This window comes from Lagenorhynchus albirostris, chromosome 11, assembly GCF_949774975.1.
Source record: "Lagenorhynchus albirostris chromosome 11, mLagAlb1.1, whole genome shotgun sequence".
NCBI lineage: Eukaryota > Metazoa > Chordata > Mammalia > Artiodactyla > Delphinidae > Lagenorhynchus > Lagenorhynchus albirostris.
The window spans coordinates 9408751-9431626 of record NC_083105.1 but is presented as its reverse complement, the minus strand read 5'-3'; the positions used below and the strand labels follow the sequence as shown (position 1 = coordinate 9431626).

Here is a 22876-nt window from a genome sequence, read left to right as displayed (position 1 = left end):
TTTTTGAGGAAGTGCTGTACTGTTTTCCACAGTGGCTGCACCATTTTACATTCCCACCAGCAAAACGCAAGGGTTCCTTCTTTCACCCAAGTGTGACTCCAAGCCCAGGGAATGCTGGCAGCCCTGGCGGGGCCAGGTAAGAAGCTGGCAGAGACTGTCCAGCAGCTCCTGAGTGAGGGGCATGTGGGGAGGGGCAGTGATGCTGGCCATCCTGGTGGGCACCAGAAAGCCTGTCCTGCCAACATCCCCATCTGTGGACACTGAGCTCTGGGCTCAGTCCTCTGGCTCTGACCTTTCCTGACCCCTCTCTGCCAGACCAGGCTGCCCCAGGGCAGAGGGAATGAGAGGGGCCCACGTGGGAGACGCTGGCAGGCTTAAGGCCATGGGGCAGTCAGACCCTGGGGCAGGAGGGTCCCTGCTCAACCAGGCCTCGCCCTGCCCTGCTGCATCCCTTTACCCTGTCATCCCCCTTCCCCAGCCTCGGTTACCTCCTCCCCCTTGTAGGGACAAGCCTGAGAACTGGCTTTGTGACCCGGGAGATGCAGAGCTCCTTTGAGGAGCTGCCAAGGCCAAGGCCCTCACTGTGCGGGTGCCTGGTGGTGAGTCAAGGGGTGTGGCTGTTCTAGAACCCTGGCTCCTGGCTCCCACCCTGGCTTTCTCTACACACTGCCCAGGCTGCCAGCATCCTCCCAAGAGGTGTAAGGCCAGCAGGCCCCCGAAAGTCTGGACTCATCGAAGGCCCTGGTCCCAGGCTGAGGGTGGGTGCTCTGCCCTCCAGAGAAGGTGCCAGAAGCAGGGTGTCTCTTCTGCACAGGCCCCAGTCCTGGCGGGAGGCAGGGGCCAAACATTCTGAAGGTGGCAGCGCAGAGCCCAGGGGAGTGGTCTGGGCTTCACAGCCTTGGGGCCACACACATGCCGTAGGTTGAAGGCCATGGTTATGGGGTCTTGTCCTCACAGCTTCGTATGGTCTCAGACAGGCCCCAGCCTCTCTCTGAGCCCTGTCTCCTCACTGGTGTAATGGGGGGTAGGCTGGAACTCAGTGGTCTTCAAAGACCATTCCATGACCCTAAACTTTCAGAAAGGAAGAAGTCAGGGGGGCTCTGAGTGGCTGGAGTTTCTGGACAGTAACCAGCTACAAGTAGTAGTAATAACGGCCCTTGCTATGTTCCAAGCATTTTTTTTTTTTTTTTTGTGGTACGCGGGCCTCTCACTGCTGCGGCCCCTCCCGCTGCGGAGCACAGGCTCCGGACGCGCAGGCTCAGCAGCCATGGCTCACGGGCCCAGCCGCTCCGCGGCACGCGGGACCCTCCCGGACCGGGGCACGAACCTTGTCCCCTGCATCGGCAGGTGGACTCTCAACCACTGCGCCACCAGGGAAGCCCTGTTCCAAGCATTCTGACACGTGTAAACTTGTTTCATCTTTACAACAGCCTTATGCAGTAGATACAATTCTTTTTTTTTTTTTTTTTTGGCTGCACCCCGTGGCATGCGGGATCTTATTTCCCCGACCAGGGATCGAACCATGCTCCCTGCAGTGGAAGCGCAGACCACCAGGGAATTCCCAGTAGATACAATTCTTATTCCTACTGATAATTTACAAAAGAGGAAGCTGAGGCACAGAGAGGTTCAATGACTGGCCCAAAAGTGCAACAATAGCAAAATTCAAAGCCTGCCTTGTTGACCCATGTTCTAACCCACGATCCTATACCATAATGTGGCTGAGGTTTTTTTTTTAAACCAGAATTTTTATGAGCACCTGAGCCTTTCCAAGTGCCAAGTCCCTGAACTTCAGGTAGCAGCTGGCAGGAAGTGTACAAGAGTGGTCAAAAACCTGACCGCAAAGGCAGGTGGTGTAAACCGGAGGGTCGGCCCGTAGGGGGAGGGGAGAGGCCCTCGGCCTTTGTACTAGTCAGGCTGCAGCTGGGGAAGGGCAGGGGCAAGTGGGAGAGTGGCTGGAATGGAAATTTCTAGAAACCCTGTCACAAGAGTAGCTGCTAAAGAACCTGGGAGGAGAAGTGGTACAGGGACTGTTGCCAAATTTCTGAAGGACTGTGGCATTCATGAAGAAACTGACTTGCTCTAACCAGTTCCAGGTGGCGGGATCTAGGATTTCTAACAGCCAAATCTGTCCCACAAAAAAGAGCTGCTGTGGGAGAGAGTGAGCGCCGTGTCACAAGAAGCATGTAAGCAGAGCTGCCTGGGACGGGGGTCGGAGTTGACCTTGAGGCTCAGTTGAGCCACATCTGTGCAGCCACAGTAGCCTCGGGGTGCACATGGGTGAGAGGTTACCAGCTAACCCCTGCTGCCAGCTTGGGCCCCCAGGTGGAGACCCAGCCCCGCCCAGGGCCTTTCTCTGTGGCCGACCCACAGAACAGATTTCGGGATGAACTCCTCTTTTCTTCCACTCCCACCCGTCCGCCCAGCTCCAGCTGGACAGCCAGGGCTCCCCGCAGCACCCCATTATTTACAGGCTCAGAGAGCCTGCTGAGCCAAAGGACCTCTGAGACCCCTGGAGGGCCACCTCTGGGCCCGGGGCTTTCAGGCTCAGACAAGTGAAAACAGTCTGGACGTTCCAAAGGTCGCCTTCCAGGCATGGGAGATGTGACCGAGGGGCTGTGGGCAAGGTCCTGGCTCAGCAGCTGTGAGGATGGAACCTCGCTGATGGGCCCTAGGAGCGCAAGCTGCCATCGGGTGGACATCGTGGGTTTGTGCCCCTACCTCTGTTCATGGCGTTTCAAGGCGCCTTTGCCAGGGCAGGTGCTGGTGGTATGGATGGGAACCGAGGCTGCAGGAGGAGGGGGCTCTGGGGGGGGCGGGGCCCAGCCCTGCCCTCCCGTCTGTGGCCCACAGGAATGTTGTCGGGTGAGTCTGTGGGGAGTGCCCAGCAGTGTTTTGTGGGTGCAGGGTGTGTATCCTCTGTGTGTGCACATAGGGTGTGTCTGTGGGTCTCTGTGTACAAGGCTGGGTGTGTATGTGTGGGTGTGTGAGTGACACTAGGGTGGGGAGTCTCCAGTGGGCACACCTGCTCCATGCATGTGCCAGGCATAGACACGCAGGTGTGGTTGTGTGTACTTCTCTCTGTGGGCACAACCACTGGTGTGACCCAGCGCGTTCCCCTTGGCGACCCGGCCCCCGAGCCTCACTCCAGCAGGCCCCCCTCCTGGCTGGCATCTGCCACAGTGGGGGTCACTAGCTCAGCTGGTGACAGTCCAGCTCTCGGTACCTTTGGTGTCCTTGGAGCTTGTGGCGGTCCTCAGGCTGGATCCCTCCCTCTGTGTCCCCTGCACACTTTCTGCCTCTAGCCAGTCCCTTCCCTGTCCACCCTCAGCCTGGATGCCCTCTCCCCTCTTTTGCTAGTTTGCGAATCTGCCCCACCCTTTGAGGCCTGGCTGAGATGCTGCTTCTACCTTCCCAGCCCCGCAGGGGGATGGCAGGGCTGCCTCCTGTGGTGTTTCTGTCTCATCCCCTGCTCCCCATGTCCCAGGTTCTCCTGGGGGCAGGAAAGAGTCTGATTCGTCTAGCCCAGGGCCTGGCATACGGTAGGTGCTCAATGAATAGGTGTAACCTCAGCCCCGCCCAGATGTGCTCTCCTTCCTCTCTCAATGGGGTCTGCAGATGTGGATGAGACAACTTGCGGGGGGACCCGCCCCTGGTGGCTGGAGCGCTGGCTCTGGAGTCTGAGTCCTGGCTCTGCCCTCAGCTGTCGGGTGGGCTCTGTCAATCAGTTTCCTCACCTGGGGTTCCAGTGTGTGAGGCTTGGGGGGGCTCCGGGGAAGGCAGCGGGGTGGAGATGGAACAGGCTCCCGAGTTTCTAGGAGAGGTTGCTGGGGCCCAACTAAGTGTGCAGCTCATGGTACAAAAAGCGACTGGCTTCCTGGGTCACATCCGTTTACAACCACACAGCCGCCCTGGCCCTGATGGGAGGACTCTTCCGTCCGAAGGTCTCCCTCGCCCCGCTCCCTCCGGAAGGCTGACACTTCCCTCTCTAGGCTCCCACCAGCCCTCAAGCCCCACACAGAAGACACTTACAGCTGAGGGGTGTCCCCCAAACCCACACGGGGCTGAGGCTTCCTTCGTATGGAACAGAGCTTACTGAGCGGCTGCTGTGGGCCAGGCTAGTGGGTACTGGGGAGACAACAGTGGGGTCAGGATAAAGATCGCTGCCTTGCTAGGGGTTATATTTAGTGGGGAGACAAGCAAAGAACAAGAAACATAGGAGGGGGCGTTCCCTGGTGGCCTGGTGTTCAGGATTCTGGGCTTTCACTGCCGTGGCCTGGGTTCAGTCCCTGTTCAGGGAACTGAGATTTTGCAAGCCGTGCAGCACAGCAAAGGAAGGAAGGAAGGAAGGAAGGAAGAGAAAGGAAGAAAGAAAGAAAAATAAGAAATTACCTAGTGTGTCAGAAGGTGAACTACTGGGCATAGACCCTGAGAAAACCATAATTCAAACAGAGTCGTGTACCACAGTGTTCACTGCAGCTCTATTTACAATAGCCCGGACATGGAAGCAACCTAAGTGTCCATCGACAGATGACTGGATAAAGAAGGTGTGGCACATATACACAATGGAATATTACTCAGCCATAAAAAGAAACAAAATTGAGTTATTTGTAGTGAGGTGGATGGACCTAGAGACTGTCATACAAAGTGAAGTAAGTCAGAAAGAGAAAAATAAATACCATATGCTAACACATATATATGGAATCTAAAAGAAATGGTACTGATGAACCTAGGGGCAGGACAGGAATAAAGACGCAGATGTAGAGAATGGACTTGAGGACACGGGGAGGGGGAAGGGTAAGCTGGGACGAAGTGAGAGAGTGGCATGGACATATATACACTACCGAATGTAAAATAGCTAGCGAGTGGGAAGCAGCCGCATAGCACAGGGAGATCAGCTCGGTGCTTTGTGACCACCTAGAGGGGTGGGATAGGGAGGGTGGGAGGGAGACGCAGAGGGAGGAGATATGGGGATATATGTATATGTATAACTGATTCACTTTGTTATAAAGCAGAAACTAACACACCATTGTAAAGCAATTATACTCCAATAAAGATGTTAAAAAAACAAAAAGTGCTAAGAAAAAAGAAGAGCAGGCAGAGCGATCAGGAAGCCTGCACCTAACAGGGTGCTTGGGGAGTCCCCGCATTTGCACTGAGACTGGGAAGAGGAGGAACCGTGCGGCACCTGGGGAAGAGCATTCCAGAGGAGGGAACAGCCAGCCCGAAGGAAGTAGATGAGCTCAGGGAGCGCTGAGGGGAACGGGGCAGGGGGGCAGCAGCTGAGACCGGGCGGGCCCTTGTGGCTTCTGAAGGACTCTGGCCTCACGCTGGGTGAGATGGGAGCCACAGCAGGGTTTGAGCAGAGGAGGGAGGGGGTCGGACTTGTGCCTCCCAGAAACACACTGACTGTTCTATGAGGCAGGAGCAGAAGCATCAGTGGAAAAGCTACGGCAAGAATGCAGGTGAGAGCCATGGAGGGGTGAGAGGGCAATGTGGGAGCCCGCAGGATCCTCCACCGTGGGAGGACAGTGGAAGAATTGGGAGAGGGGCCTCTGAAAAGCCAGGAGAGCCCAGGAGTCCCTCAGCTTTGTCCCCCACCCTTTGAGAATCCGATAACAGCCATGGACCCTCAGTAGCAGCAAAGGCCTTGAGGTGGGAACTCTCCACATAGGGCATGAGCAAGGCCTCTGGGAACCAGAGTGGCCTTCAAGGGTAGGGGATATGTGGGTTGGGTCTTGAAGGATGAGTAGGAGTTTTTCCAGAAAGGCTCTCTGGGCAGGGCTAATATATGCCAAGACACAGAGGTAAGAAAAGTCGGAGAAACTACAAGCTTTTCAGAGGGCTGCTTGCTGTACGCTTTGGGGAGGGGGCTCAGTAATGAAGGAATGGATGAATCAATGAATGAATGAATGGAGAGCATGTGGGGGAGGGTAGGAGAGGATGCCAAGTTTGGTGACTTCATCTGGCAGGTGATGAGGAAGGAAGGGGACTAACATTTATGGAATCCTTCTGCTGCCAGCCCACACGCTGTCAGGCAGTCACCTCATGTCCATTCTGCAGATGAAGAAGCCAAAGCTTTATTTATTTATTTATTTTTTGCCACACCACCAGGCGGCATGCGGGATCTTAGTTCCCTGACCAGGGATGGAAACAGTGCCCTCGGCAGTGAAAGCGCAGAGTCCTAACCACTGGACCGCCTGGGAAGTCCTGAAGGCAAAGCTTTGAGGCAGCTCACTCCGCCCGTGGCGCTACCGTGCTCCTGGCCTCCAAGCAGCCTTGGCAGGACAGGTGCTTGGCCCTCATCACAGGTCCTGGAGACCCAGGGCCAGGCGTGAGATGACCCAGGGAAGGGAGAACGTAGTTCCCACAGGCCAGGCGGCAGCTGCCAAAAGGGATAACAGACCCAGCGATTGTTCCCAGAACCAAACAGGTCCCGGGGGAAAGGGGACAGCAGATCTGTAAGGCAACACCTGCCTTGGGGTGGCTAATCTTGTATCTGGCCTCTCTCAGATCCAGCCTCCCACAGCCTCCTTGTCAGGCAGCCTGGCCCCAGAGGAGGAGTGGAGAGGGAGGACCACCTACTGAGCCTCTGCCTCCCCACATCCCTCTGATGGCCTGGAGACACGGCGGGGAGTGAGTGAGGGGAAGGGAGAGGATGGGGATGCCCAGGTTCCACACTAATATCAACGTGATGACTGGGCAGGGATCATCCCCATTTTCCAGATGGGGAAACAGAGGCTTAGCACAGTGAAATGACTGGAACAGGCAGTGGAGGTGCATTAGAACCCAGGTCTTTCTTAAAAATTTTTTATTTTATTGAAATATAGTTGATTTACAATGTTGTGATGTTGCGTTAGTTTCAGGTGTACAGCAAAGTGATTCAGAGATACATACATATATATATATATATATATTTTTTAGATTCTTTTCCATTATAGGTTATTACAAGATTTTTTTAAAATAAATTTATTTATTTATTTACTTTTGGCCGTGTTGGGTCTTTGCTGCTGCGCGCAGGCTCCTCATTGTGGTGGCTTCTCTTGTCGCGGGGCATCGGCTTCATTAGCTGTGGCTCACGGGCTCTAGAGCGCAGGCTCAGCAGCCATGGCTCACGGGCCTAGCCGCTCCCTGGCATGTGGGATCTTCCCGGACCAGGGCTCGAACCCATGTCCCCTGCATTGGCAGGCGGATTCTTTTTTAAAAAAAAAAAACTGTTCTTATTTTTTTAATTAATTAATTTTTATTTTTGGCTGTGTTGGGTCTTCGTTTCTGTGCGAGGGCTTTCTCTAGTTGCGGCGAGCGGGGGCCACTCTTCATTGCAGTGCGCGGGCCTCTCACTGTCGTGGCCTCTCCTGTTGCGGAGCACAGGCTCCAGACACGCAGGCTCAGTAGTTGTGGCTCATGGGCCCACGGCATGTGGGATCTTCCCAGATCAGGGCTCGAACCTGTGTCGCCTGCATTGGCAGGCGGATTCTTAACCACTGTGCCACCAGACAAGCCCCTAGAACCCAGGTCTTAATCACGACAATACTTGGCTTCTCTCCCTGTCGAGCACCTACTGGCGGCCAGCCCTCTATAAAAGCTGGAGGGGAAGAGACTGGGGAGGAAGGAACTGGGGGTTGTTTCCCTCCTGGCAGCTATCTCAGAGGTGGGCTCCTGGCGCTGCAGGGCCTGTACAGGGAGGGTGGAGAGGTGGGGCCTGGGCAGGTTGTGTGTGACTGGGCAAGTCACCTGTCATCTCTGTTGGGGTGGGTGGCAGGCATTTGCCACGTGCAGTCCCCAACACAATGGGCAGATGGAGGCCGACTTTGGTGTGGCCCCAACCAAGTCTGACTCCCCTGTGGTCTCCCAAGAAGCTTGGGAATCTGGAAAGTTCCAGAGAACAAGGACCCAAGTGGGGAGAGGACACAGCATGCTTGAGCAGGTCCCCAGAGTCTCCCTGACCCGGCCTGCTCCGGGCAGGGCAGGCCAATCCCACTCTTGTTCCTCCACACAACTGCCCTCCCTGGGGGGTGCCTGCCTTTAGGTCCCTCTCCAGTGCATGTGCCTAAAAGCACCCACATGTGGGTGGAGATGCCCCAGTGAGGGATGCAGGGTATAGCCCCCTGAAGCAGGACACTGGGGACACAGCTTTCCCAAGTGGCCATTTTCAGACAGGTCAAAATGGCCAATCACTGTTTTTTTTAATGACAAGCAACATGCACACAGCATGAACTCATTTTTTTTTCTCTGCAAGTGTTGACTGAGTGCCTCCTGCATGTCAAGCCCTGTACTCAGGGCTCAGGAGAAGGCAGCCCTGAAGCTAAGATAGAGACTGGATGGCAGGCCCTGAGGAGGGCCTCGTGTACAGGGACCCATTTCACCCTCTGAGCAGCCTTATGAGGGAGGCTTCCTTATCCCCATTTTACAGACAAGGAAACTGAGGATTAAGTCATTTGCACAAAAACCCAGACTGAAGCCAGATGTCTCTGGTTCCTGAACCCAGTTACCACCGTGCAAAGTGACCTGCCCACAAGCCTTACCTCTCACTCGGCTCCATGGGCAGGGCCTGGGGGCTCAGCGACAGGTGACCACATCTATTTTGAACCTTATTAAAAAAACCAAAAGGGAGTCAGGCTATAAGTGGAATGGATTGGTTTTTAGGTCACAACAAAATGGCTTCACATCAAACGAGCTGCATCACAAAAAATGTCACAAGGGTAAAATCCTTACATAGAGGGAAGCGTGCTTTCCACCTGCCACCCTTCAATAATTTTCAAATTTGCCCTGTGTGCAGCTATTCTCTCTTCATTCAAGTCAATTAAAAAATTTCAAAGGACAAAAAGGCATACTTGTGGCTCAGGCCTTGATCTGGACCTGCAGGGCTCGTAGTCTAGGGGGGAGCCAGAGCATGTCAGGGGCAGAAAGAGCACACACGAAGTGACAGATGAATACTGTGGACCACCCACCATGAGCATCCTGGCAGAGAGTGAAGACCGAGAAAGCCCCACAAACTTGAACTCGAGCCCAGGGCATGTCATTTCACCACCTCCCCTTTGCCGGAAGCTGTGAAGACCGAGGGATACGATATTTTGTGCCCAGCTTGGTGCTGGGCTGGTGTCCAGGTTTCTTAGATGCCTAGAACAAGTCTGCTGGGGAAGCCAGACCTGAAACAGTGCTCCACTTCTGGGCCGAGGGATGCCCAAGCTACTGCGGGAGGCCGCGGGAGGAGATTCTCCCGGGGGCGTGGGGGACAAGGAAAGTGTCTCTGCGAGCACCCTTTCCAGGTGGCAGGAATCCCCAGGCAGAGGCACAGGGAGGGGCATGGCGAGGTGGAGGTGAGTGTGTGTGAGCAGTAGTGAGGATTCCGCGGGGGTGGAGAGACGAGGGCAGAGAGTCTGCTAGAGAGGCAGGTGGGGGAGAAGAGGAGGCTGACATTTTCAGGGTAGAATCGATGGGATTTGGGGGGCGTGACAGAGTACCTGAAGCAGGTGAGTCATGGGGATGGTACATAGGGCTCAGGGATCTATATACCTAGAGCAGTGCCAGCTAGGAATGGTTTTTACATTTTCAAGTGGAAAAAAACAATCAAAAGAAGAATAATGGTTTACCTTGAGTGGTCATAAATAAAGTTTTATTGGAACACAGCCATGCTCATTCCTTTACACAATATCTGTGGTTGATTTTATGCTACAATGGCAGAGTTGAGTAGTTGAGACAGAGACCCTATGAGCAGCAAACCCGAAAATATTTACTATCTGGATCTTACAGACAATAGTTTGCTCATCTTCGGCTTAGAGGGAACTTTCAGGCAGAGAACTTTATGAGCAGCAAACCCGAAAATATTTACTATCTGGATCTTACAGACAATAGTTTGCTCATCTTCGGCTTAGAGGGAACTTTCAGGCAGAGATGAACAGTAGGGGGTGATGCTGAAAAACTGGATGGGTCCAGGCCACCGGGGCCTCCTTCCCTGCCCAAGAACTGAGCTTAAGCTGAGAGCAAGTGGGAGCCATCTGGGGTTCAGGGAGGAGAGTGACCTGCTCAAATGAATGTTGAAGAAGGGGCCACCTGGCTGCTTAGCAAGGATGGATAAAGGTGGGCCCGGAGCACCTGGAGTAGGAAGACCAGCAGGAGGTGGCCCCAGAGGTCCGTGGGGCTGCCCTTGGGAACATGTGCTGGGACCTAGCCTTGAGGCATCTCCCCGCCCTGCCCTGCTCCCCTTTGCCGATGGTCTACAGTGGCGCTGCTGCATACCCAAGATGCCTTGCACACACGGGTGGAAGTGAATGCTCAACGGGACCCCCAGAGCGGAAGCTTGAAGCCCACCGCCCCAGAAGGGCAGGAAGCACATGGAGGGTGCCTCGAGCCCGGAGCAAGAGCGTTAGGGGCCAAGGTGTGAAATGGTGGGCGCTTGGAGAGCTAATGCTGGCCGCGTAGCAGGAGAGGACGCCCAAAACGTGGGCAGGGCCAGTGGGCTTTGAGTGCCCGCTGCGGGGGGAGGGGAAGTTTCCGCCCGGAGTCAGTGGGCCATGCCTGGGGGAGAGGGAGCACACAGTTGTGTTGGTCATATGCATGGATGGAGGGGGTCAGAAGGATACAAGTAAGCCAAGGCCCAAGGCCCACAGGCCAGTGTACATCGGGGATCTTCACCAACACACAGACCTGTGTAGACGCAGTAACAGGCCCAGCGCTATGCGCGCACCACAATACAAAACCAGGCCTCTGCCCACGGTGGTCGCAAATGCGTATATACATCATCACAGACGCCCAGGGCCTGGCATGCACACAGTACAAGACCTAGAGGCCTCTCTGCACACGGTCACAGATGTGTGCACACAATCACGATCCAGGTACACACAGGCACAGCCCCAGGGATCCACGCCCATGCACACACGGGAACAAACCCGGGTACACGCTGCAGGTCACACAGACCCATTCACACTGCAAAACAGACACACGCATACAGGCGCACACAGAACCGGACACGCAGACGCATGCACATGCCAGACACACATACTCTCCGACCCGCTCCGCCTCCCATCGCACACACACAACCGCACAGGACGCACCGGGCCGTGGGCCGGCGCACGCACGGTCACAGGCAGGGGCGCGCGCGCGCACGCGCGCACACACGCGCACACACACACACACACACACACACACACACACACACACACACACAATTTGATCGCACGCGCGGGAGGCGCGGAGCGGCGGCGGCCCGAGACTGCGGTCCGAGGCACCCCCAGTCCCGGCGCTGCGAGCGGAGCCCGGCTGGCGGCGGAGGGGAGGGGGCGCCGGTGGGGGCGGGGCGGGGGCCGGAGCCGCCCGAGCCCGGAGGGAGCGGCACCTCTGCGCTCGGCGCTCGGGCCTCGGCTCCGCACCCCCCGCGCGCCTCCCGTGGGGCCCTCCCCGGCGCCGGTCTGCTCGTCGGGCCCCCGCCGCGGCCCCGTGGTGCAGGCAGGCGGCCGCGCCTGGCCCGCGGGACGGGGTGGAGGTGGGGGCGGGGGGCGGAGATCGGGGCCGGGCCGGGGCCGCGCCGCCTGCGATGCCGGGCGCCCGCCGCAGCCGCCGCCGCCGGAGCCCGGGATGGGGCGAGAGGTTGCGGCGGACGCCAGCATCTCCCCGCCGGGGGCCCCGGGGGCCGCGGAGCCGCCGCCGCCGCTGATGCCGCCGCTGCTGAGACCCGGCGGGCGATGGGTGAGTTGACCCTGGCGTCCTGGGGGCCCGAGCCGCAGCCCCCTCCATCCCTGCACTCCGGCCCTCCGCCTCCATCTCCGCGCCTCCTCCTCCGCGCTCGCTGCGCCCCCAGTCACAGCTCCCACAGACCCTCTCCCTGAGCGTGACCTTTGGGGGCGGGGGCGGGAGAACTACGCTGGGGGGCCGGGGTGGGGGGCCGAGATGACGGGCGGATGCAGAGGCGGCTACTCAGTTCTGGCGCCCCCTCCCCCAACCCGGCTGCTCAGCGGAGCTTTCCGTGGCCCGGGAGGGCAAAGCCTCATCCCCTCGACCCCCCACCCCCGGCCTGGGCCGGGGGCGTCCCCGAGCCTCGGGGCTGGAGCCAGGCTTTGTGCGCTGCGCCCCCGACAAACCTCCCGCGCGGCGCGGGACTGGGGGTGGGAGGCCTCAGCGCCCGCCTTCCCCCATCCACCTCCCCCCGCCCCGGGTTGCGGCGGCGGCGGCGGCGGCGGCGGCAGCGGCAGGGGCCCAGGCGCTGTCTGGGTGCTGGGCGGGTGCGGAGGCCGGGACCAGGCAGAGGGGAGTGGGGGAAGAACCCCAACCCTTCCTGCTGAGGGGGCTCCCGCTCTTTCCACTTCACTGCCCAGGGCGGGGGAGGCAACCAGGCTGGGGGAGGGCGCTATAAATATCTGCAAATAATGAGTTCTGAAACCGGGGTGGGGAGGGGAGTGCACCTGGGTTATAGTGGGGGGGGTGCCTGAGCTGGGGTGCCAGAGAGGCAGAGATGGGTCTCAGCCAACCCTGGTGACCTGAGGTCGGGTGACTGTCTAGGCTCTGGAAGACTTCCGAGAAGGGGCGTGGGCAGGGACACTACCTCAATGAGCTCTCTCCAGGGTCCCCCAGCACTGCCACTCTCCACCCCAGAGCACTCCTCTTCACTCCTGGGCCACCAGGCCAGACCTTCCTTGATGGGGGAGTTGCGGGCACTGTTGTGTCACCTCCTGGGCAGTTACTAAAAATCCAGGCAACGGGCCAAGCCTGAGGATGGAGGGAAGAAGACAAGTGCCCCCCCCACCCCCCACCTGGAGGAGCTGGGAGTTCTGTGGGGTTATCAGTGCTAAAGAGATAGGCACAGGGTCCTAGGAAAGTTTGAAAAAGGGGCTGCCAGTCCAAGGGGGAGAGAGAACTTGCTGGGAAACCTAAAAGGAAGCTGGAAGGGTTTGTTGGTGGAGAAAGTGGGAAGGGCATTCTGGGAGGAAGGATGGCATGAGCAAAGGCTCAGAGATGTGAGTATGTGCTGGGAGATGGAGGTGGGGGGATGGTCAAGCACTGCGTCAGGCCAAAATCAGAAGCCAGATGAAGAGGGGGAGCCAGGGCTGGAGGGAAGGAGGGCCAGGTGGAGGCGAGATGGCGGGTCACACCAGGGAGCTGGCACGAGGACAGCACAGTGAGGGGTGACTTGACTGGGATAGCGCCATCTGGCTCAGCTGCCCCCCTTCCGAGGGTCTGCCCAGTGCCCTTGATGTGGTCAGGGCTGCTTGACCCACACTGGTGATCCCTTTTACTGTGGAAGCCGGACCACCTCCGGCTGGGCAGCTTTCAGAACCTCAGTTTCCACATCTGTCACATGGGGAGAATCCTCCACAGAGTTGTGGCGAGGACTGCATGAGATGCCGCATGCCGCACCTGAGAAGCACTCGGGAAGCGCTGGCTGCTGCATCCGTATTTTTACGTGTAAAACAGGGACATGGATACCAGCTGGCGGGCCACGTCCACTTCATGGGTGACGGTGAGGATCCCGTGAGGGCTGGATGTGACTAGGAGGTAGCCGAGGCTTGGGGGAGCTGTATGTCCATGTCCTCCTTCTAGGAGGAGCAGTGAGGAGTGACCAGGGACAGGGTGGTCTGCACAGACAGCCTCCTCTTGCCCTCGTGGGCACCCATCACCTTCTGGCCCCCAGCCATGCCCATCAGGGGGCTCTGCTCTGCTCCTCAAGGCCAAAGCCTCTTTGTTCCCCACACCGCATGGTGCACCCCACTCCCAGCTAGCTCTAATCTACCACATGGGGATCAGGGCTCCCTTCCAGAAGTTTCTTCAGATATTCTGACCAACAAACATGATGTCCTCCTGTGAGGGGCACTGTGCCGGGCAGCCAGGTGGAGAGGACACAGGCCTTGCCCCCCGGAGATTGGAATCTAGTTGGCCAACAGATATCCCTGGGCACCCATGGTCTGCCTAGCTCTGTGCTGGCTGCTTGGGGGTAGGGGGAGAGTCAATAATTGTGCCATGAGGCAGCCAAGTGCAGAAGTTAAAAAGCAAGGATTCCAGATCCAGTGGCCCAGGTTCGAATCCCGATCCTGTCACTTCTTACTGTGTGACAGTGTACTAGTCACTCTGCCTCCCTGTGCCTCAGTTTCCTTGTCTCTAAAATGGGGATGATGCACATTATCGCTATTTGAACAGCCTGGTTCAGTTTCCATTGGGCATTCGCTGCCCCCCTCCCTGAATGAGTCTCCCTCTTCGCCCCTGCTTCCTCAGAGACTACACAGCCTGCCCCCGTAGATGTGTCGTCCACTTCCGCGTTGTCTTCCCCTCTGTCTGTGAGTCCCCATGGGCCAAAGCCTGCCTTTCTGTACCCACTGCTTGAGCAGGGGGCAGTGGTATGCTGGCAACTGGGTCTCGAATGAGCTGGGGTGTAACTGATTCTCAGCCCAGGGGAACGGCTCTGCTCTTCCTTCCACCCATTCCTCCCCCTTCTCCATCCCTGATGGAGGACGCTGACCCTCCACAGGGCAGCCTCACTTGCAGCAGAGTGGTCACAGGGACCTTGCTTGTGCCCATCTTCCAGAAGGGGAAAGAGAGGCTTCAGGAGCGGGTGGGAACTTCCCAAGGGCTGGAAGCGGGCCTGGGGGGTGGGGGGTGGAAGGGTAGTGGCCCACGGTCCTGTGGTCTAGAATGGGCTGACAAGGGGGCCCAAGGTTTTGCCCATAATCCAAGAAGTTAACAGAGTCCCCAAATGCTTTTCCTTGCACTGCTGAAATTCCCCCGTTGGCTCACTTATTTTCATCTTTTCCATAAAAATAAAACTGGAACAATAAGAATCATTCACACACCTCATTACTCTGTGGTTTCATGAATTTAGAGCTTGTTTCGCTAAGACTTTGGTTCCCACTGAAGTGGGACTCCTTGGGGTGGGGTGGGGTGCAGGGTGAAGGCCAGGACAGAAGGTAGGAGTCTGTGTGGACACTGGGGCCTCCTGAGGGCCCAGCCTCTGGCTACCTCTCTAGGCAGGCCAGGAACTTCCCAGAAGGAGCAGGCCAGACAGCGTCTGGTTGAGGGAGGGTGGCCAGAGGCAGTCTCTGAGACTCTGGTTGAGAGACCCATGATGGAGGACTTTCCAGTCATAATAATTTGCTGTTATTTATCGAGCGCTTACTGTGTGCTGGGCACTGGGCCAAAGCACTTTGTCTGCGTTCAGAGATGCCTCGAACTTCCCTCGAGGCAGGTGCTACCAATATTATTATCCCATTTGGCAGTTTGAGGCGGCCTGGGGCCCAGGGACGGGAAGTGGCAGGGCTAGGGTTATATCTAGCCTGTAGGACCCCATAGCTTCATGGCGCTGCCTGTCTAGGCCCCCTCAATCACCCAGAGGTGGCTGCTGTCTGAGGCTTGGGTGCCTGAGACAGCTGCCTCACCCGTGTCCTGGCCTCCAGGCCACCCGCTTCAGGGTCCTGGTGCTACTTCCTTCCTTGCCATAGTCCCGGGGCCCTGCCTCACCTGGGCAGCTTGGGGAAAGTATGTATTTCCCGGGCCTCACCCTGCCCTGCTGAGTCAGAATCACACCATGGGAGGGAGGGCTGGAAACCCAGATTTGAATCCCCTGGGGATTCAGAGGCCTGTGGACTCCAAGAACCACTGCTTAGCCCCATGAATTCCAGGATGAGACCCTCGCCCTCTGGGACCCAGATCCCTATGACTCAGCCCCCTCCTGTGTTCTCGGCCTCCGCTCCACCCCCAGCCTCAACCCAGCTCTGCACACACTATGCCATGCCCCCTGCCCGCTCCTCCCCTCCCCCTGCCCATTGCTTTTATCCCAGCACCTGCTACTGCCGCTTCCTCCAGGGAACAGGTCCTGGGCTGGCTGTGGAACCCCCAGAGCTTGCTTAGTACTTTGGACAAATCCCTCGTCACCACTCTCCTCTTGTTACTGGGGACCAGCACACAGTCTGGCCAGGGAAGGGGGACCAGGGAGAGCTGCCCATTAAGGCGGGGGACTCGTTCCTGGGCTGGGCACACAGGCACTCCCTGGGGGCTGACACCATGCCTCACACAGAGGAGGCACTCGAGAAGTATTTCTTTTTTTTTTAAATTTATTTATTTAGTTAATTAATTTATTTTTGGCTGTGTTGGGTCTTCATTGCTGCGTGCGGGCTTTCTCTAGTTGCGGCGAGTGGGAGCTACTCTTTGTTGCTGTGCGTGGGCTTCTCATTGCGGTGGCTTCGCTCGTTGCGGAGCACGGGCTCTAGGCGCGCGGGCTTCCGTAGTTGTGGCACGTGGGCTTCCGTAGTTGTGGCTCGCGGGCTCTAGAGCACAGGCTCAGTAGTTGTGGCGCATGAGCTTCCTTGCTCCGTGGCATGTGGGAACTTCCCGGACCAGGGCTTGAACCCTTGTCCCCTGCATTGTCAGGCAGATTCTTAACCACTGTGCCACCAGGGAAGCCCGAGAAGTATTTCTTTAGTACTTGTTGAATGGTAATTTTGAGAGTGGAAGATGAGGGCCACTTCCGGAAACAAGGCAGATTGGCTGGTTTAGGTGAAAGATAGAGAAGGTGCCTTCTCGACCCATCGCCCAGGACTGTGAATGTTAATGGTTGTAACTCATATTTACGGCAGAAATGGGAACGAGATGCTGGCGCTTTCTTGCGTGATTTCATTTCAATACCTCAGGAGCGATGCACCAGCTCCCCCAGCCAGACTAGAAATCCAGCTTCCAGCTTTCCTCTCAAGCCTTTTCTGCTGCTGTCCCTCTGTCCAGAATGCCCTTCCCCTCCTCTCCTGACCCATCCTTTAAGACTCCTTCAGGAAGCCACGCCACACCCCTACCCCAATGGCAAGGCTGATCCTCCTCGCTAGGGATTTCTGCCTGTCCGTCCCCATGGGATGAGACCCGTGTGCAGGACAGGTCTATCGAGGGTCTGGCAGGGATGCCAGTGGAGTGAACAGAGAGGACTGGGTCAGGGGACTCGTGTGCAGGTCACCAGGGACAGCAGTGGGGTTGCTTTGCTGTTCCTTGTGTCTAGGTGGCAAAGGGAGGGGATTCTGGGAAAGACCAAGGGACCTCCCGGCGCAGCTCCTGAAGGCAACTGGAAAGTGCAGCCCAGTCGGTGACTGTCACCTCAGTCCAGAGAGGGGGCCATACTGGGGAGCTTGGGGCCACCGGGGAGCTGAACCGGCTCATTTCCCAGAGGGAAGATTGGATCCCGGGGTGCTTGGCACTGACCCAGACCTTTGTGGTCTGTAGGAGGAGAGCCCAGGACTGTGGGGCTGCACCCCACACCCGAGGGGTGTTTCTCAATGGGGTCCAGGTTAGGGAGTGGATGAGAAGGAGTCAAGGAGAGCAGCGTCCCCAGGGCTCAGGTCTGCCCTCTGGTCCTCCGGTGTGGGAGACAAAGCTCCTTAGGAAAAATGTGTGTTGCCCCAAAGCTGGCAGGAAATCCATGTCAATAGCTCATTCCAGCAAAAATGTGCACAGGAAAAAACTCCGTAAGAACTTAAGGCAAAATGTTAGCCCAGGGGGTGGTGGGATGGTGGGTGGTATCATCCTGTTTCTTTCGCTGTGACGTCCAGATTCCCTAGAATGTATGAGAAACCTTTATAACCGGAGAGATGAAGTAATATTCTAAAGGAGAGAGGTAAGAAAAGGTGTCGTGGGCTTCCCTGGTGGCGCAGTGGTTAAGAATCCGCCTGCCAATGCAGGGGACACGGGTTCGAGCCCTGGTCCGGGAAGATACCACATGCCACAGAGCAACTAAGCCTGTACGCCACAACTACTGAGCCCACGTGCCACAACTACTGAAGCCCGTGCACCTAGAGCCCATGCTCTGCAACGCGAGAAGCCACTGCAATGAGAAGCCTGTGCACCGCAACAAAGAGTAGCCCCCGCTCGCCACAACTAGAGAAAGCCCGCGCACAGCAATGAAGACCTAACGCAGCCAAAAATAAATAAATTAACTAATTTAAAAAAAAAAAAAAAGAAAAGGTGCCGTGAGAACAGCCACCTCCCCATATTTTGGATTCTGGGGTCACTGCCTGTGGGCAGCCTCCAGGGGGACTGGCTGTGGGGTCTCAGGGTGGGAGTTGGCCCGTCCCAGGCACATACCCCAGAACATGTGCACCCGTGGCAAACAGCTTGCGTCTCTCTCATTCCTGGAAATCGGGTCAGTGAGGGTCCAGGCCTGGGGCTACTGGGATGCAGCGCCCCGAGAATTCCGCCCCAACCTCTGACTTCCTATGGCACCAGTCCGGCCTTCGCTCCTCTTCTCCCATGTACCCCACTTTCCAGCCTCGGGGCTGTTGCTATGCTGGACCGTCCACCTGGAAAGCCAACCCACTCCACCCCAGGTGCTGCCACCCACCCAGGAAGCCATTCCTGCCCCTTCCAGCCAGGGGTGACCCCAGAGCTGTTGGCTTTACCCCCACACCCCTGTGCCCAGTGGGTGTGCATCGCCGTTGACTGCCCTCCTGACGGACTCCTGCCTCGAAGTGCCTTTCCGCAGTCCTGCAACGTGGTCAAGTTCTCCCCTGTGGTAATAGTATTCCTAATCACAGCTCAGCCCCGAGGCCGGGTGGGGACTCAATCTCTGACTCCTCCATGGCCCCTGGCTCTGTCCCTGGTACAAAGCACTCATTCATTCATTCAGCACTTAATCACCGGTGCCTACTATGTGCCAGGGGCTGGGCTAGGTGCCAGGGCACAGCTCTGCCGACCGCAGGGTGTGAGCGTGTCTGTTTTTGTGCATTTGTGTGTGTGTGTGTGCGTCACCAGCGCGTGCACACAGCAGGAGCAACTCTGTCATATGAATGCGTGTCCCTCAGTCTGTGCCCGTGTGTAACCATGCCAGTCTTGATCATGCCTAGCTAATTCATTCAGCAAGCGTTTATTGAGTGCCCACAAGGGGGTGCCAGGCCATGACCCTGAAGATGAGTGTCCCAAGGTCTCTGCTCTTGGGAAGTGCCCATCTTGTCAGGACATCCCAGTGCAGACTGGTGGGGACGGTGGCCAGCAGGGGTGGGGGTGGGCAGGATGGCATCCTGGAAGGACGGGGAGAAGGGTGAGGAGGGGCACTCCTGCCCAGCTGTGGGTGTGCTCTGCGATCCCCCGATGGCCCTGGGACCCCAAGCTGACCCTCCTTGCTGGTTTCACTGCTCTGAAGTGCTCCTGAAGGCTGATGGGGCTGGAACACGGAGTTGTGGGCTGTGAGCCCCGCTGCCAGTGCAGGGAGGAGAGTACAGTGCCCTGAAGAAGTAGCATGTGGGCTGGAGAGCCAGGGCTGCAGAACTTTCCATGAGAGGAGAACCTCGGGACCAGACCCCAGAACATAGCACCTAGAAGTGGAACCCCTCAATTCAGAAGAGAGAAACTGGATTATGGAATTGGAGGGGGGAAATGGAGCAGCAAACCTAGAATGTGGCCTGGAATGCGGAGCACTGATATCAGTCAGAGCTGGAAGGTCAAGTCCGTGCCCCCGGGGGTCAGTGGGAAACTGAGGTCCAGAGAGGATGGGGCGGTCCTGCACCTTGGTGAGCAGCAGTGGGCATGCACGTGGTCTCTGCTGAGCCAGGCCCTTCCCATGGCCTGCTGGTACCTGACCTTGGACAAGGTATGTCCCCTCTCTAAGCCCCGGTCCCCATCTGTGAGGTGGGCTCGCGAAGATGAGCTGAGATGAAGCGCATCACCTGGGAAGGGGGCGCTGCTCTGGGCGCCCAGGGTCTCCTGGGAGGTTAGCAATTGCTGAGACTGGGACCCCAGCCACCTGACCCCTGGAATGACCTTCGCACCTGTGGTGATGCTTCTGTCACTGCTGCCCCACCGTCAGTGGGAAGTTTGAGCACTTGCAGGCCTGTTCCAGAATGCTCTCTGGATCCAGCGGTGGGAAGGACTAAGTAATTAAAGAAGCAAGAAGAGATTGGTGGCTTCCATGAAATTAAGGAGCGGGGCCCAGTGCCTGCAGCCCTGCGCGATGGCCCCTGCCATTTGGTGAGGGCTCACTGAGAGTCCCTGGTGGGGACTGACCCAAGGAGGCTATGGCCCCTCGCAGGCAGGGGCGGACAGAGAGTAATCGGGAAGGGAAAAGAGAAAAGGCTCATTGTTCAGCCTCGAGGAGGCTCACTGGGTGCCCAGAGCCGCAGAGCCAACCAGCTGTGCACCTGCTCTGTCAGAGCCACTCCCAGCAGGAGGTTAATTGTGCTCAGGTTCCCAGGTTGCGGGAGCCACAGGCTCTGGGCCAGGTGCAGCCCCACATCCCTCCGAGGACCCTGCAGGTGGTGTTACCAGCCTCCCTTTAATGGCTCAGCAGACAGGCCTGGAGAGGGTAGGACTTTTGCTTGGGGCCACAGAGCTGTGGGTGGCACAGCCAGGGTTCAAGCCCATTTCTTCATTCAGCAGCGGCTGCTCGAGGCCAGGCCTGGCTCTGGGCACTGAGCACACAGCGGTGAGCCTTGGTGGGGAGGATCCTAACCTGCTCGAAGCCATTGCTTCATTTTCCACCTTCTTCCTTCCCGTACTGCCTCCCAACCATCAGCCATCACGTTGCTGAGCACTGAGGACGGAACCGTTCCCTTCAGCACCACCAGCCCGTTGGAAGGGACCCTTCGAATTCACGTAGATGCGCCGCTTCCCTGGGGTGCGCTGAGCCCGAGGTCACGTGGCAGGCAGGACTGGGACCTGCAGGCACTTTTCCAGGCCCCAGACCAGGCCTGAGAGCCCGGCGGTATTGACTGAAAAGTGCAGGTGTGTAGATATGGGAGGAAGGTCTTTCATTCATTCAGCAAACCTCTGTGTCAGGCGCTGTGCTGGAGCTGGGGACCAGGGGAGTGGGGGGCAGGCCAGGGTTGAAACAGCTCGGCTCTTTCCATAGCCTGGGGTCAAGGGAGACCTGGAGGAAGTCTAGTTCAGCTGAACCCTCCCCAGACCGGCATGGGGAGAGGGAGTGTAAGATTACACAGAAACATCGAGCCTCCTGGAAGATCTGGACTTTATCCTGAGGACACGGTTCTCAGCTAGGAGGGGCAGCGCCAGATGGGGCTCTTGCTTGGCTCACAGGCACCTGGCTGGAGCCCCCTTGGGAAGGCCACTCCTGTTGTGCAGGTGAGCATTGGTGGTGGTACCACCAGTGTGGAACAGTGGCACAGGGAAAAGGGTGGGGCTTGTGAGGTATCAGGGCATGGAATACACAGGCCTAGTCATGCGGGGTCAGTGAGGGAGGATTTAGGGTGGTTCCTGGGCTCCTGGCGTGGGCGGCTAGGTGGATGGTTGCACCCCTGACGGGTTCCAGAAGGAGGAAAGTTGGTAATGCCCGAAGCTGTACAAGCATCCTGGGTGCCAGGCTCAGGTCACAGGTTATCAGCTCAGGTTGTTGGAACAACTGAGCAAGTTCTTTGCACCCTGTCTTTTTTTTTTTTTTTTCTTGCGGTATGCGGGCCTCTCACTGCTGTGGCCTCTCCCGCCGCGGAGCACAGGCTCAGCGGCCATGGCTCACGGGCCCAGCCGCTCCACGGCATGTGGGATTCTCCCGGACTGGGGCACGAAACCGTGTCCCCTGCATCGGCAGGCGGACTCTCAACCACTGCGCCACCAGGGAAGCCCCCCCACTTTTTTTAATATTGATTGATTGATTGATTTTTGGCTGCATTGGGTCTTTGTTCCTGCGCACGGGCTTTCTCTGTTTGCGGCGAGCGGGGGCTACTCTTCATTGCAGTGCGCGGGCTTCTCATTGCAGTGGCTTCTCTTGTTGCGGAGCACGGGCTCTAGGCGCGCCAGCTTCATAGTTGTGGCACGCGGGCTCAGTAGTTGTGGCGCACGGGCTTAGTTGCTCTGCGGCATGTGGGATCTCCCCGGACCAGGGCTTGAACTCGTGTCCCCTGCATTGGCAGGCGGATTCCTAACCACTGCGCCACCAGGGAAGTCCCTTGCGCCCTGTCTTGCAGTGGAGGGTTCCAGGCATGATGGGAACTGACTCTAAAGCCCAGGTCCCCACCCTCCCTGCAGCCTGGCCCAGATCCCACTGGCTCTGCTCTTCTCTTCCCTTACCCAGCCAGCACTCGGGCCTCCCGCATGCACAGGTGTACGCACCACCTGCCGCCCTGTACATGTGGGGAGGTGCCCGTGGGAGTTCTTCCACACCTACTGCCTAGGAACACGGGGGCCAACCTCTGCCTCCACCCTGGGCATGGGCACCGCTCCGCCCCCCACGTGGGCACTCACCTACCCCTGCCCCCCAGGGGGCAGCACATGGGACACAGTCTCTCCAGCTATCGCTTGATTCTGTCGCCCACCCTGCATCCTGCCTGTGCTAGAAAAAGCTCCACGAGGACAGAGGAGGGGTGGGGTGTGCCCTCCCCTCTCTTCCCCCACACTCAGGCCTGCTGGGCTGGAGATGGAGCTGAGGCTCCGAACTGAAGTGGCCCTTTGTACATTGTCCCTGGAGGATGGGCGAGCCTGGCAGGAGGGGCTGGCACTGCTGGGGCTGCCTGGGCAGGACGGCGCTGATCTCAGCAGGGCTGGGGGGGCTTCCTCTGGAGCAGTGGAGGGAACCCTGCTAGGTGTGGGTGTGCACTGGCGGGCCTGCTGCCTCAGGCACCCCCAAACCAGATGATACTTGCCACCAGGGGTCTAGCATCACTTCTCATATGAGTTCCATCCTCATTCAACAGCTGTTTATGGAGCTCCTGCTCTGGGCCAGGCTTTGTCCTAGGGGGTGGGGAGTAGCAGTGACCGATGACTGGGGCCCATGGTGACCCTGCTCTCATGTTGTTGACATTCCAAGCGAGCAGGGTGTGGGTGGGGGAGACAGACCACTAACACATAAACAAGGAGACAGATAGCTTCAGCAGTGAGGAGTGTTGTGGAGCAGATGACCTGGGAGGGGACGGCCCCTTTAGCTGGCTGGTCAGGAAGGCCCCTCTGAGCAGGCGGCTGGCATGTGGAGATCTGAGGG

The 22876-nt window shown here is 57.8% G+C and overlaps 1 protein-coding gene across 1 annotated transcript in view; it reads left to right on the top strand.

Moving 5' to 3' along the window:
* The first annotated feature begins 11558 nt into the window (after positions 1-11558).
* The window catches only part of MGAT3 (beta-1,4-mannosyl-glycoprotein 4-beta-N-acetylglucosaminyltransferase), a 30807-nt gene continuing 19489 nt past the window's right edge, over positions 11559-22876 (top strand). The window contains exon 1 of the mRNA XM_060165444.1: positions 11559-11682. The gene's annotated coding sequence lies outside the window, so the exon portion shown is untranslated. The remainder of the gene's footprint in view (positions 11683-22876) is intronic.